Below are 14996 nucleotides of genomic sequence, written 5' to 3'. Positions count from 1 at the left end.
CCTGTGGGCAGAGCACACTCACCCAGCCACCCCCACGACTGGTAGGCATCCATGCCAGGCCCAGGCAGGCTCCTCTCTCACCTCCACTCCTGCCATCCTCAGCTGTGAGCTCGAAGCCCCTTGGTGCCACTTTTGCCATGGGGCCCCTGCTGGTGCACTCTGGACAGCACAGCAAGCCAGACCAGGGCAGGAGTGTGGCCTCTGTCGTGGGCACTGCCTCAGGGTCTTGCAAAGAGAGGGAGACTACATCCAGCTTGGGCACCTGGTGGGGGCAGCACAGCCAGCCCAGGGGGCTCCTGGAGGAGAGGGGGCAGAGGCAGAGACCCTGAAGCAGGAAGAACTGGGGGTGCTCAAGGGACGGAAAGGAGGGGTGAGGACCCGAGGGGGCGGCTGTGGTTGGCGTGGATGGTAGGTGCCCTGCCATCTGCCCATTCCATCAGGGCTGACAGAAGGTGCATTGGAAGTGTGAAAAAGCCGACTTTCTCTGGTCCACCAGGCCCTGGAATCATGTGTTCCACGTGTCTCAGCGCCCACGCACTGGCGAGCTCAGGGTCTTCCCGGATGTGGTTAAGTTACTGGGAAGGAGATTGTCAGGATTGTCCAGGTGGCCCTAAATCCAATAACAACTGTCCTTAGGAGACATGCAGGGGAGAGATCTCGGGGGGAGAGGAGAGACCAGGGAGGAGAGGAGAGACCCAGGGGCAGAGGAGAGACACGGGGGGAGAGGAGAGACCCAGAGGGGAGAGGAGAAACACGGAGGGGAGAGGAGAGACCCGGGGGAGAGGAGAGACATGGTGGGGGAGGAGGAGGGACACTGTGGGGAAGGAGGAGGGACACAGGGAGTAGTGGAGTGAAACATGGAAGTGGAGGCTTGTGTGGGGACAGAGGCAGAGTTGGGAGCGATGTGGCCAGCAGCCAGGGAACCCCTGGAGCCTCTAGAAGCCGGGATCGGCCGGCAGGACCCTCCCCTGACGTCCATGAGACACCTGGCTTCTTCGGCCTCCAGCACTCAGAGAGTCATTCTCCATCGTCTGCAGCTTCCTAGCACGTGGTCACTTGTCACAGTAGCCCCTGGACACCCACAGAGAGCTCTCTGTGCTCCTCAGGGACCGAGTGGGACCCGGCCCTAGTTATCCGGACCCAGTGTCTGTGCCCCTGACCCCGCTGTGTGCCAACCACCCTGGAGTCAGAGCTCCTCCAGGCAGTGCCAGGGCCTTCCCACATTTATTCAGGGTTCCCACAGAACCCCAAGCACCTAGTCCAAGGCCAGCTGATGGGACATGTTTGGTCACCCTGCACTCTGGAGCCTGTGCCAGGGTCTCCTACAGCCAGCAGCCACATGCGGTGCCTGCAGGGAGCAGCTGCCATGAGCAGCCCCACTCAGCAGGGCCAGAAATAGCAGAGGCTGCTGGGGCCCTGGGGCCAGGCCAGGGTCCCTGGGTCAGGGTCAAGACGCTCTGGGCAGTGTCCTCCCTGTTCCCCAGGACGTTGGGGCCCAGGCCTGTGGCCTGAAAGATGACACCCACCCCGGCTCTCCCATGATCTTGGGCAAAGTGCCTCCCCTGCCTCCTGGTGGGAGCCGGGACAGAGCTTCCCCAAGTGGACACTGCGCCCCTCACAGCAGGAGGGTCCAACAGGAGCCCCCACCAGTGGCTTCCACACCTCCCTCACCAGGGACAGCTCTGGGAGCGCCTTCTGCTCCGTCACCCACCTCACAGGGTCCTCCAGCCCACCCTGGGCCCCCTAGCCCCTCAGAAGCTGGCACTGTGACAGTCCCCACATGGGCAGGGTCGTCCAGCATGCATCTCCAGACCTGCACTCCCAGATTTCCAACAGCGGTTGGTTCTTCCTGCCCCTCTCAAGAGTAGCATCTACCACCGTGAGGGCCATCAGGGAAGGGGACAGCTGGGAGGGGCACGCTGTTTGCAGAGATCTGGACTGGCCTCCTCCCCGGGGCAGGGCCCAGACGAAGCACCCTCCAGACAGAGCACCCAGGGGCCTGGGGAAGACAGATGGGCCTGGAGGGGGCTGGTGGGTGCCTGGAGCGAGTATATCCCCACCCAGGCAGGCCAGCCCCCCCCCCCCACCCGGACAACCACCAGGACTCCCTGGGCTGCCTCCTCCATGCTGCCCATCTCTGCCCAAACCACCTCTCCCAGCAGGGAGAAAGCCAGGTCCTGTGGAATCTGACCCCATCACCTTCCTCCTCCCTGGGCCCGCCCCAACCCGGGCTCCTCCTGCTCCTTGCTGTTCTAGGGAGGGGCTGCTCTTCCCTGCCCCAGGGCCTTTGCGCAGCTGTATCTTCTTACCAGAGCCCTCTTCCCCTCTTCCCGGCAAACTCCACCTTGTCCTTCATGCTGTTTCCTCAGGAAGGAGCTCTGCCCACCCCTAAATGAGTTCCCCCAGCTCCCAGGACCCGCATGGCCGAATCCAGAAATCATCTACCTAGAGCTGGAGCTCCAACAGAGCAGGCCCACGTGCCTGTTGGGGACAGTCTTCTTGCCAGGGCCCGGCACAGGGCAGGACACCCACCGGCCCGCTGCAGGAAGGAGGCCTTCCTCCCCAAGGACCCTGCCCTACTCAGACCTCTTGGACCAGCAAGTCCAAGCCCCTGTATGCTCGGCCCCCACAGCCGCCAACCTTCAAGGGCCTCCCTGCGCCAGGCGCTGCACCACCCCCAACAGCCCCTACCAAGCAGGTACAGCTTCTCCTGCCATTTACAGCAGAGAAAACAGGTGCAGAAAAGGGAATGGGTGTCCTGGGGTCCTGGGCTTCTAGGCAGCCTCACTGCAGCCCCTCACAGCAGTCCAGCTCCACACCTGAGCCCTGGGGGCCATCCACTCCCTGGCCGGAATGGACCCTGCGGGCAGAGGAGAGACACGAGTCCACCCCCCAGCCCCAGGAGCTCGAGTCCTGCCCCCAGCTCTCTGATGGGCAGCACTTTTCAAAGCATGTGTCTGCAGAGCCCTAGACCAGGGGTCAGGGGTTATGGCTGCTGCTCTGGGGGGACGGAAGTTTAGGAAGCACTGGGTGGGCAAGGGGGTGCAGGCTTCTTCCATGCAGTGCCTCTCGGAGCCTTTAGCCACTCTGCGCTGAACCCTGGGGAGAGCTTCGAGCAGGACTTCCCAAACACCTTCGGCCATAGGTGAGGGGCTGTGGCTCCCAGCAGACATCGGTCCCCACCCTGGCTCTCTGACAGACAGCTGGGCCAGCGTGGGCTCTGCAGTTACACAGCGCTGCCTTCAGAGTCCTTCTCTCTTCCCCACTAGCTGGGGTCCTCTGGCTTCTGCTTTCTCCTCAGTCACAAAGAGGAAGCAATGTGCAGCCCCCAGCGCCAGACATCATGCACGTGGGCACCTGGTTCCAGCCCATCGCAGTGGGCACTCCGAGAGCGGGGTCTTGACTGACAGAATCGAGAGAAGGCACAGCCCCACCACCGGTGCCTCATGTGCTCTGTCCGGCAGCGTTTTCTAAACTTATCTCCAGCCTCACCAAGGTCTGGTGCCCCAGGGAAGCTTCTGTAAATGTTTCCGCCTCCCCAGCCCCACAGCACGTAGCATGGTGTGCGGGTACAGGGCGCCCAGAGGCAGGTGAGTGGTGTAAAGACAGTGGGAGTGACTCAAAATGGGCTATCTCAGCCCTCTCATGGGTGTCGGGAATACTGGGCTCTTCCTCTGGCTGGAGGGTCTCAGGGCTCCAACCACAGGGACCTGCACCCACCCGAGTTAAATCCCTGCAGCCTCTGGAATGGCCTGAATGCCCAGGCAGGGGAGGGCACCCACCAAAGCCACCCTAGGCCCACGGGACTTGGCCGGTTGGAAACAACTGAACGAGAGAGAAACATAACAAGAGTCCTCTTCCAGGCTGCCTCTGGGGTCTAGAGGCAGAGCCAGACCGTGGGCAGCCTGAGAAGTTTCTGGAACAGCTGTGAGCCAGCTCCTGGTGGGTGGACAGCCTGTGTCTGAGTCCCTCAGGCCTGAGACTCCGTCCCTCCTTCCTTCAGGCCCTCAGGACACTTGCAGGGAGCCAGTCCAGGGACATTCATGCCCCAGAGGAAGGAAGCCCAGCACCGTGTCTACGAAGGGCTTCCGGCCCATCGGAGCCTCGGAGACCAGGGCAGAACCAGAGCGTTCAGGAGGACAGCTGGGTCAGGCAAGAAGGGTCTCCGTCCAAACACTAACCCTGGGAACATTCCGTCCCCTCCTCCCTCCGTACGTCCGGGGTCAGCAGTGACTTTATTAATAGAGGCCCCTGAGCCCTAAGAAGAGGCCTCCTCCCCCTAGACGGTCATCACCCTCTCTGCAGAAGCAGGGAACAGCAGTCCCTTCAGCGGCTTGACTGGGAGGCCATGGGGACATCCCTGCAGAGTGGGAGAGATGCCACTGGGAGTCCTGGGCCTGCCAGGCAGGGCGGGTCCCACTCTTCCCAGAGGTCACCATGGGCGCTGGGAAGGGAAATGCGTTTTCTCCTTCCTGAGACACCCTCCACTTTAAGGCCAAAATCCATTTCATAATAGTGCTGGGGGGGGGGGCGGGGGGGCAAAAGAACCACAGCAACTGTGCCCTTTGGGCAAAGTACCTTGTCCTCTGGAACCCAGGGCGTGATGGGGTGGGCATCGGTGCTCGAGGAGGCATCCCATTTTAAACCCTCTGGGCCTTCCACACACAGCACCGAAAGGGCCTTATCCGTACCCTCCCGCTCCCCCTACTTGTCACGGACAGAGTCTTCCACTGCCAGGAAACCTGGGAACACAAAAAGGCACGCTGTGTCCTTCCCTCCCCTTCCAGGGGCTCCTGGAGCTGCTGCACACTCTGGACCCAATGGGAAACGGAAAATCCACGGTGATGCCAGCGGTTCTCCTCTGTAAAAAAATGCCAGTGGCGCCCGTCACGCACCTGCTCGGCAAGATTAGGGCTCTTCTTTGTTTGTATTGTTCTCTTTCTCCACGTGGTTCAGTTTGTTTTTAGAAATGGGGTCTCACTGCGTTGTCCAGGCTGGAGTGCAGTGCCACAATCACAGCTCACCGCAGCCCGGACCTCCCAAGTTCAAGCAATCCTCCCACCTCAGCCTCCTGGGTAGCTGGGGCCACAGGTGCATTACACCATGCCTGGCTAATTTTCAAACTTTTTGTACCGATGGGGTCTTGCTATGTTGCCCTGGCTGGTCTTGAACTCCTGGGTTCAAGTGATCCTCCAGTCTCAGCTTTCTGAGCAGCTGAGACCATAGGCATGAGCCACCATGCCCGGCCCACTGTGGTTTTCTGCGTGTCACACAGAAAACACGACCTTCTGAAAAAAACGCCAGAGAGAGTCTGGGCTGCACCTGGAGCTGCTGCGTGCTGGGCACATACCAAGAACCCCACAAATCCAGGCACCTCCCAGCACCTCCTGGGGCCCCGCTGCTGGCTGCACCTGAAGGTGTCACCTTTGATGTCCTGCGGACACTCCAGCCTCGGTTTCTCCATGGAGTAAACAGCACAGTCAGGGCTGAATGCCACCGAGCGCTCCCCACAAGCTCAACTCCGGGGTAGACACTTTGCAGATCAGTCCCTTCAAGGGGAAGAGACTGAGGCAGAGCAGTTAGGGCCTTGCCCAAGCTCACGGAGAGGCCGGGTGGAGAGGGCTGCGGTGAGAGCCAGGAACCCCAGGCAGGACGGGGTCAGCGTCTCCAGCTTCACCCTGAGCGGTGCGGCCCCGCCCCCTGGTGGACGCTGCTGGAACCGCCCAGCCCCGCACTCAAGGAGACAAGTCCCCTGTGTTCCCCGCCTATTGGGTGTCCCACCCAAAGCGGGGTGACTGGCTGGAGCAGACACCCAAGCCCCTGGGCCCCACACCCTGATACTGGAACACTCTTCCCAAAGTGATCGAAGCAGCCAGGTGCGGTGGCTCACGCCTGTAATCCCAGCACTTTGTGGGGCTGAGGCGGGCGGATTGCCTGAGCTCAGGAGTTCGAGACCACGCTGGACAACATGGTGAAACCCCGTCACTACTAAAATACAAAAATTAGTCAGGAGTGGTGGCGGACACCTGTAATCCCAGCTACTCAGGAGGCTGAGGCAGGAGAACCGTTTGAACTCGAGAGGCAGAGGTTGCAGTGATTCCCCATGGCGCCACTGCATTCCAGCCTGGGCGACAGAGACTCTGTCTCAAAAATAAAGTGATCTAAAGAGAGGCAGGAGACAGGGACAGGAACAACTCACCTTGGGGCCAGCCCACCACCCACACCAAGGCCAGCAGGATGGGGGGCTGGCAGGCAGGGATACCCATAAGCCAGGGGCAGTTCGAAAGGACCAGCGCATTCCAAAGGCTGCTGGCCAGCGTGGTGGCCATTAGACGTGGACTTGAAGCTGACCATCTGGGCCCTGGTGGTTACTCAAAGACTTGTGACAGCCCCAGGAGGGTCCTGGGTCATCGAGGCCTTCCGTTCTGAGAGGCAATGAGTCCTTGGGGCCTGTCTGTATTCCTGGGAATGTCACCCTGATTCTGCTACTTCCCCCGGCCCCCAGCGGAGAGCCTCCCAGGAGCCTCCAGGGAACCTAGCAAGGCCTCTGGGGGCAGCCAGCAGGTGGGTAGAGGTGGACAAGTGGGAGGTGGGCAGGGCAGGGGCCCATTCCTGCCTCACTAAACCCCAGGCAGCCACAGACACATCTCCAGGGGATGTTCCCTATAAAGACTGAGCTCTAATCCCGCCACCAATTTTGAACTCCACAAGATAGTGCTGGGAGCTGGGAGGGAGCGTTTCCCACTGTGCTGTCTACCCTGGCTCTGTCCTTCCTTGTGGGTGCCTGGAGCTTTGAGTTTCGGAAGAGCTGGTAGCCTCGACCAACCACATGACCGGGCGTCTGGAGAGGGAAAATGGCCACCTGTGGGGCCCAGACTGTCCTCAGCCTTCTCTACTGCTGAGTATTGACCTGCCAACATCTCCCCGGATCTGGAGCAGAAATGTCATCAGCATTCTGGAAAATTCAGCCTCCCCAAAGCCATGTGAACCTGGAAATAAGAGTACAGGGCCGAGTGTGGTGGCTCATGCCTGTAATCCCAGCACTTTGGGAGGTTGAAACCGGCGACTGCTTGAGGGCAGGAATTCAAGACCAGCCTGGCCATCATAGTGAACCCCTTGTCTCTACTAAAAATACAAAAATTAGCCAGGCATGATGGCGGTCACCTGTAGTCCCAGCTACTCAGGAGGCTGAGGCAGGAGAATCGCTTGAACCCAGGAGGTGGAGGTTGCGGTGAGCCAAGATCACGCCATTGAGCTCCAGCCTGGGCAACAAGAGTGACATTCTGTCTCAAAAAAGAAAAGAAAAAGGAACTGTGCAAGTTTATTTAACACAGTATTTCCCAGTTTTCTTCCCTTTTGTCTATCGGACATTTCAAGAGACAACCAGTTACTGGAGCCAACGCCAGGAAACACTGCTTGAGGGCAAATAACAGAAGCCCTCCGCTCCCCTTGCTCAGGCTGCCAAATTCAGCAAATCAAAATACAGGGCACGCCGCTACATTTGAAGCTCAGATAAAGTGAGTAAGTTCTAGGGTAAGTGTGTCCCATGAAATATTTGGGCTACACTTAAAGTAAAACCTGACTCATTTGTCTGAGATTCCATTTCAATGAGGCACATGCCCATGTGCCACCCTGCCCATGTCCAGTGTTGGGAACTGAGGGCCAGGTCCCTACCCCACCACTCTAGCAGTAACTTGTAAGGTGGCCTGGGCACGGCGGTTCATAGCTGTGATCCCAGCACTTTGGGAGACTGAGGCAGGTGGATCACTTGAGGTCAGGAGTTTGATACCAGCCTGGTCAATATGGTGAAATGCCATCTCTACTAAAAATACAAAATTAGCCGGTGTGGTGGCAGGCACCTATAATCCCAGCTACTTGGGAGGCTACGGTCGGAAAATCACTTGAACCCAGGAGACGGAGGTTGCAGTGAGCCGAGGTGGCACCACTGCACTCCAGTCTAGGAGACAGAGCGAGACTCCATTTAAAAAATAATAATAATAATTGTGTGGTGCCCTTGAGTAAGTTCCTCCCCTCCCTTAGTCTCCATGTGCTCAAATGGGAGAGTCAGCAAACTAGCTCACCTTTTATTTCTAGAACTTTCTCTAGATGTAGCCTGATTTCATATAGAAGACACTAAGAACGGTCCTCGGAAAGCGAGACTTAGGGTCCAGTGAGTTACATCCCTGGCAACTTGAGTGGAGTGCAAAAAGGACTCCCTGAGGCTGACCATTCCCATTGCCCCATCCACCTTCCTACCCCAGACACCAGGTATGTGGAGAAGGCCAACTCTCTGGTACAGAGACATGCGTGGGCCCTAGAGGGACTTCCATAAGTGGCAGTGAGCATGTGCCCAAACCGTGGCTGAAGGCATGGGTCTCGGGACAATACCAATATTGATCATGGCTTTGTTCAACAAACATTTTGGGACACCCTGTGTGCAAGCGCTGGGCTCATCTTGGGATGAAGCAGTCAACAGGACAGGCGGCATCTGTCGGAGCCAGAGTTCCGGAGGCACCAGCAGACATGGGGCAAAGCAGCCTCTGTCTGTACAGCTCAAGCTGCTTCCACAGATTCTGCACCAAGTCGGGGAGGGTGCTGTGGCCTCAGCCTGGCCCTCCCAGCCCGCAAGAACCCTCTGGCCATCTTCCCTCTTCTTGGGTCACTATTGGTAAGTCCCCCTAGACGACATGCAGACCTCCAACCTCCACCCAAAGTAAAGATGGGCTGCTATGATGGCGGGACCCAAGGGCCTCAATGAATACAGATTCCCAGGCCTGACCACAGACCCTGGACTCAGACTGGGGAAGACAGGAATCTGCATTTTAGCAAACCCCTCCTCGTGACAGCACAGCAGGTGGGTAGTGGACAGAACGGGGGCCGGGCAGACGCTTGGGCCCCCTGGAGCTCGCAGAGCCCCAATTCACCATCTGGGTACAGAATGACACCAGGCCTCCCACTGTGGAAGGACTCCAGGCACACCCCTCTCTGAACCCCGAGGTCCTGGCTCTGAGCTCCAGGCTGCTGCTCCTTGCCCCACACCTTGACCATCTTTGCAGGGTGGGCAGTGCCTCATGCACGGTTTCCTATCTGTAAGCCAGGGCTTGCCCTGAACCTTCCGGAGAAGACCTGGCTCAGGGCGTGGATGGCCTTATGCAGCAGCGCCCAGCCCAGTCCAACAGGTCTCCAGAGAGGAAATGAAGGAAAGTTAAAGACCTGCCTTAACCTACAAATTCAATTTTTTTTTCTAATTAACATGCACAACTGGAAACACACACATCTCAAAAGCTCTGAGAAATGAATATGGCCATTCACAGTCCACTGCACACGGCATGTGGGCAGGCACATGCGTCTGCATGTGTAGACACATTCACACGTGTACACATGTGGACGTGTGTGGACACATGCATGTGTGCACTTGCATGTGACTCGTGTGCAGACGTGCGTGTGTAGACATGCTTATGTACATACGTATAAGGACGCGTGTGCCCCCATGTATGGACACGTGCTTGAATGTGCACAGGTGTTGCGGGCGCATGTGCGAGTGCCTGTGTACTTGTGAACACCCACGTGCGTCGCGCCCACAGCGATGATCCTCACCAGGCCGTGTGGTGCCCCAGTCTGTGCAACCCTCGGGCTCCTTGTCCGGAAGACTCCGCGTCCCAGGTCCCCGAGCCTCCCAGAGCCCTGTGCAGCCAGGCGATGGGAGTGGCCGGGCCTGCGGGGTCCAAAGAACAGAGCACTAGAGCAGGACGGGCCCGCGCCAAAGCGCCAACACTGACATTGTAACCTGGAGCCCGAGGACAAGCGCGGACTCCCAGAGCGGAAACTGGCTGTAGGGCACTAAGCCGTACCGGGGTTCGAACTCGCCACGCAAGACCACGCAGAGCTTGCGAAAACGTGGCGGAGCGGGGGCACACGGCGCCCCGAGCACCCATAGTTCCAAGGGCAGGGCCGCATCCGGAAGTCCGTGGAGCGGATCTACCAATCTTCGTCCTCTGATTCGTTACTAACCTTCTACTTCCGTAGACAGTTCTTCCCGTCTTCCGCCGTCTGCGAGGTGCGTCGCCACGGGAGTTGCGCCCACGTCCTGTTTTGTTTCTGGGGGAAACTATTTCTCTGAAGGACGCTCGGGACTTCCGTTTGTTCGCCTCGGCTTCTAATTGGCTGCTTTTGTGAATATATTATGAACGAACAATAGAAGTTTTTTTAAATAAATTCAAATAAATAAAGACGATCGAATGCAAACAGTTGTGATTTCCCACTGGGCTCTTGCATTTCTGTAAATGTACGTGTCTGAATAGCGAACAAAAAGTCACCCTTATCGATAGGTAAATAGAGCTTGGGTGCCTAAATATGAAGCGATTAGAGTATTGTGTTGTGTTGTATGAAAGGAGAGAAGGTTAGCACTCCCCTTGACAAGGATGGAAGAGGCTCTCGGGCCTGACAACACGCATACGGTTAAGGCATTGCCACCTACTTCGTGGCATCTAACCATCGTTTTTGGTTTTTTGAGACGGAGTTTCGCTCTTGTTACCCAGACTGGAGTGCGATGGTGCAATCTCGGTTCACCGAAACCTCCGCCTTCTGGGTTCAAGCAATTTACCTTCCTCAGCCTCCCTAATAGCTAAGATTACAGGCACGAGCCACCATGCCGAGCTAATTTTTGTATTTTTAGTAGAAACGGGGTTTCACCTGGTTGACCAGGATGGTCTCGATCTCTTGACCCCGTGATCCACCCGCCTCGGCCTCCCAAAGTGCTGGGATTATAGGCGTGAGCCACCGCGCCTGGCCTTTTTTTTTTTTTTAAGATAGGTTTTCACCATAATGGCCAGGCTGGTCTTGAACTGCTGAGTTCAGGTGATCCACCCACCTTGGCCTCACAAAGTGCTAGGATTACAGGCGTGAGCCATCGCGCCCGGCCCGTTGTTTTTTTGTTTTTTTGTTTTTTTTCTTCAGCTCGAGTCTCGCTCTGTCACCCAGGCTGGACGGCAACCTCCACCTCCCGAGTTAAAGGGATTCTCCTGGCTCACCTCCCGAGTAGCTGGGATTACAGGCGCCCGCCACCACGCCCGGCTAATTTTTGTTTTTGTTTTTGAGACAGAGTCTAGTTCCGTTGCCCAGGCTGGAGTGCAGCAGCGGGACCTCGGCTCACTGCAAACTCCACCTCCCGAATTCAAGAGATTGTCCTGCCTCAGCCTCCCTAGCAGCTGGGACCACAGGCGCCCGCCACCCGCCTGGCCAATTTTTGCATTTTTGGTAGAGGCGATGTTTTGCCATGTTGGCCAGGCTGGTCTCGAACTGCTGACCTCAGGTGATCGTCCCGCCTCGGCCTCCCAAAGTGCTGGATGAAAGGGGTGAGCCGCCGCAAAGCCCGGCCTGTGTCTTCATCTTAACCGCCCCCACCCCGCTTCCCCCCACCCCCCACCCCCCCGGCACTGAGTCCTGTTCGCGTCCCGACACCTGCAGGGCCTGGTCGCCGCATCGGCCACAGGGCTTCTCGGCCGGTTGACGGGCGCGTCCCCAGCATCGCAGACATTCGGGGCCCCCTTCAAAGCCTGATGGAAGTTTCCGCTCAACAGTGATTCATTAAAAGAAAACTCAGCATTGGGCACACGGAGCGAATCAGCCGCCCGCGCGGAGCGCGTTCCCAGCCACTCCAGAGCCTCCGCGCCGAGCTCCGTGGAGATCGCTGCAGCGAGCAGGGCGGACCGGGAGGTCCACACCCAAGTCCAGACCCCAGGAGGCGCCGGCCAGCCGCGAGGACCTTGGAGCACCGAATCGCAGGGAGGGCCCCGCAAGGCCCCAGGGCTGGAGGGGAACCGGGGACCAGGAGCCGGGTCAGAGGGTGACCCGTCGGGCCCGTTTGGCGCGGGGCCCCGGGGACCGGTGCCAGGACTTGAACTTTGACCCGTAGCAAGGGCGAGACCCTGAAGGATTTCCCGCGGGGGAGGGATAGGACCGAATGAGCTCAAAGAACGTTCCTCCGACTTCACCCGGAGAACAGCCCAGCGGGCAACGACGGCAGCGGGGAGACCTCCGGGGCTGAGGCGGGCGAGGCCGGGAGCCGGGGCGGGGCTCCACGGAGCGGGTGAGAGCCCCGGGTTCAGGAGAAGATGCGCAACAGCTATGGAGGGCGGGGTCGAGGGTAACCGCAGGGTGTCAGTCCCCCTCCTGGGAAGGACGCGGCGCCACCTGCGGAGACAGCGTAGGCTGCGGGAGGCGCAGCCCGGGAACTGGAGGGCCCCGGGCCTGAGGCCTGGAATGAGGAAAACAGGCTGGCGAGTGCGCGCAGCTCCAGGGCTCAGACCTGGACTGTCAGCACACCCGCCACGAGAAAGCCACTGCCTGGCCGGCGGCTGTTAGGAGCGGGTGCGCTGATCCAGGTGAAGGCTGAGCCCGGAGGCTGGAACCGCAGCCCAGCTCGCCCCCTGCACCCCGACAATGAAGCTACCAGGCGGCCTTCATCGGTTACAGCCCCTCCCCTCGGGGTCATGCCATATTCTGGTATTTCCCTCCCCAAGAGGCCTCATGGGAACCCTCCCTCCTGCCCACCAAGCTTTTGGCAGAAGAGTCTACCCTCAGAAAAAACAGCGAGACCTTGGAATAGGCATAAGCAAGATCTCTGCCCAACCTAAGGAGCCTCGGCGCTGCCCAGGCCTCTCCGCCTTTGGCCTTGGCTGCTGCTTGGAATTGCAGGACCCTGAATGTGCCCAGTGCGATGCGATTATGGCGGATTTTGACCTTTTGCCAGTCTTGGATTTCTTTGCAATTTGTCTCAGCATTTGTTTGCCTACGTAAGTGTGGGACTTTCAAGCAGCTGTAACACCTTACAGGTCCCCTCATTCGTTGAATGACATGTTTGCCAAGTGGATCTTTCTTTTAACAGCGGCTGCACCTTCTGCTCCCCCACACACACCCGTCGGGCTTCGTGTTGAGGGTCAGGGTCTCCCCCGAGGGCGTGATAAGCCATCGCAGGGCATGGCCCAGGAGCAGGCATTTGTCTACTGGGATTCTGCATCCTCTGCCCTTCCTCTGGGTAACCACACCTGATCCTCCTCCTGAGTCTTTTTTTCTCTTACTTCTCAGAAGTCATCCTCGACCCTAAGGTAGCTCCTTGCTGGGACGGTGAATCCACACGGCCAACACCCTTATCCCACCAGTGTTTTGAGAGCTTTCTTCATGGGCTGGAGAACAGGCTGTGGCACACAGCTTGTTTTCCTAAATGACACAGATAGACCCCACCTGTGCCTGGTTCCCATCGATGGAAACCACCAGAAAAGCACCCCAGAGGGCGAGCATGGCAGGCAGGGTGAGAGCGTTCACCTGGCCTGTATATGTGTCCCTGACACATCTGTCCTGGGCACTAACTACTGTATGTTTTTGTTTTTGAGATGGAGTCTCGCACTGTCACTCAGGCTGGAGTGCAACGGTGTAATCTCAGGTCACTACAACCTCTCCCTCCCAGGTACAAGCATTCTTCTGCCTCAGCCTCCTGAGTGGCTGGGATTACAGGCGTCCGCCACCACGCCCAGCTAATTTTTTGTATTTTTAGTAGAGATGGAGTTTCACCATGTTGGCCAGGCTCGTCTCCAACTCCTGACCTCGTGATCCACCTGCCTCGGCCTCCCAAAGTGCTGGGATTACAAACATGAGCCACCGCGCCTGGCTTAAACTCCTGTAAGATTTTAAACGTAGGACTTGAGTAAGGACTGGACCGATGTTTATCAAATAAAACCAATCTGATGAGTCAGCTGCTTGAACAGGCACATAGCACCACCCGCCATGTCCTGAATCAAGCGGGAGGCGTGGCCGGCTGCCACCCCCACTGTCAGGTTATAGGGGACAGGAAGATGCTGAACAGCCCCACGGAGATGTGCTCAGCAAAATAAAACCAGACCAGGAGGCACAAGATAAATGACCTGGTTTCAATGGACACAGGGTACAAAAAAAAAAGAGGACCTGCAATTTAAAGAGGGGCTGGGCACGGTGGCTCACGTCTGTAATCCCAGCACTTTGGGAAGCCAAGGTGGGCAGGAGTTGGAAACCAGCCTGGCAATATGGTGAAACCCCATCTCTACTAAAAATGCAAAAAATTAGCCAGGCAATGTGAATGGGTGCCTGTAGCTCCCCGCTCATCAGGAGGCTGAGGCAGGAGAATCATGTGAACCTGGGAGGCAGTGGTTGTAGCGTGCTGAGGTCACACCACTGCAGCCCAGCCTGGGCGACAGACAGAGCGAGACGTCTGCAAAGAAAAAGAGGCCTGAGGTAAACAGATGCAGGTGAAGACCTTGTCTGGATCCAATTCCAATCGTGTGTACACACAGGCACACACCTGTCCGGCACATGCATTTGTGCGTTTGCACGTACCCTATGTGGGTACATCTACATACACATGCTGTGATTTGCTGCACATAGACAAACGCACTTCTGTGCACCGATGTGCAGGTGTGCACTACATGCATGTAGACGTGTACACATGCAAGATGTGCATGTGTGCACATACAGACACACACTTTTCCTGAAACATACCAAGACAACAGGAGAAATCTGAACATCGAATAGTAAAGAATCTCAGGGGGCTATGTACAACGGCGCATGCCTGTAATCCCAGCACCTTGGAAGGCGGAAGTGGGAGGATACCTGAGTGCAGGTGTTTGAGACCAGCGTAGGCACCACAGAAACCCTCTCTGCAAAATTAAAAAATTTGCTAGCCTGCGAATAAAATAATTAAAATAATAAAACAATTAGCCGAGCTTGGTATCATGTGTCTGTGGTCCCGGGTACTGGGGAGGCTGAAGTGGGAGGATCACTTGTGCCCAAGAGTTTGAGGCTGCAGTGAGTTGTGAACACACTCACTACTCCAGCCTGGGCAACAGAGCGAGACCCCATCTAAAAAATAAATAAATAAAATAAAGAGGGTGGGGGGACTTTTTGGTATGAAAATGGCATTATGGTAATAATGCTTCTGGAGGATTGTTTGTCCCCATGCCACATGT

The 14996-nt window shown here is 57.5% G+C and overlaps 1 non-coding gene across 1 annotated transcript; it reads left to right on the top strand.

The window, feature by feature from the left end:
• The first annotated feature begins 10377 nt into the window (after window positions 1-10377).
• Window positions 10378-10503, top strand: LOC118148459 (U6atac minor spliceosomal RNA). The gene has a single exon (XR_004735274.1). It is a non-coding gene; the product is annotated as a U6atac minor spliceosomal RNA (small nuclear RNA).
• Window positions 10504-14996: the final 4493 nt, after the last annotated feature.

The sequence above is a fragment of the Callithrix jacchus genome, chromosome 1, assembly GCF_049354715.1.
Source record: "Callithrix jacchus isolate 240 chromosome 1, calJac240_pri, whole genome shotgun sequence".
Taxonomy (NCBI): domain Eukaryota; kingdom Metazoa; phylum Chordata; class Mammalia; order Primates; family Cebidae; genus Callithrix; species Callithrix jacchus.
Note: the sequence above shows the minus strand (reverse complement) of the source record. Positions and strands in the feature narration are given on the sequence as shown.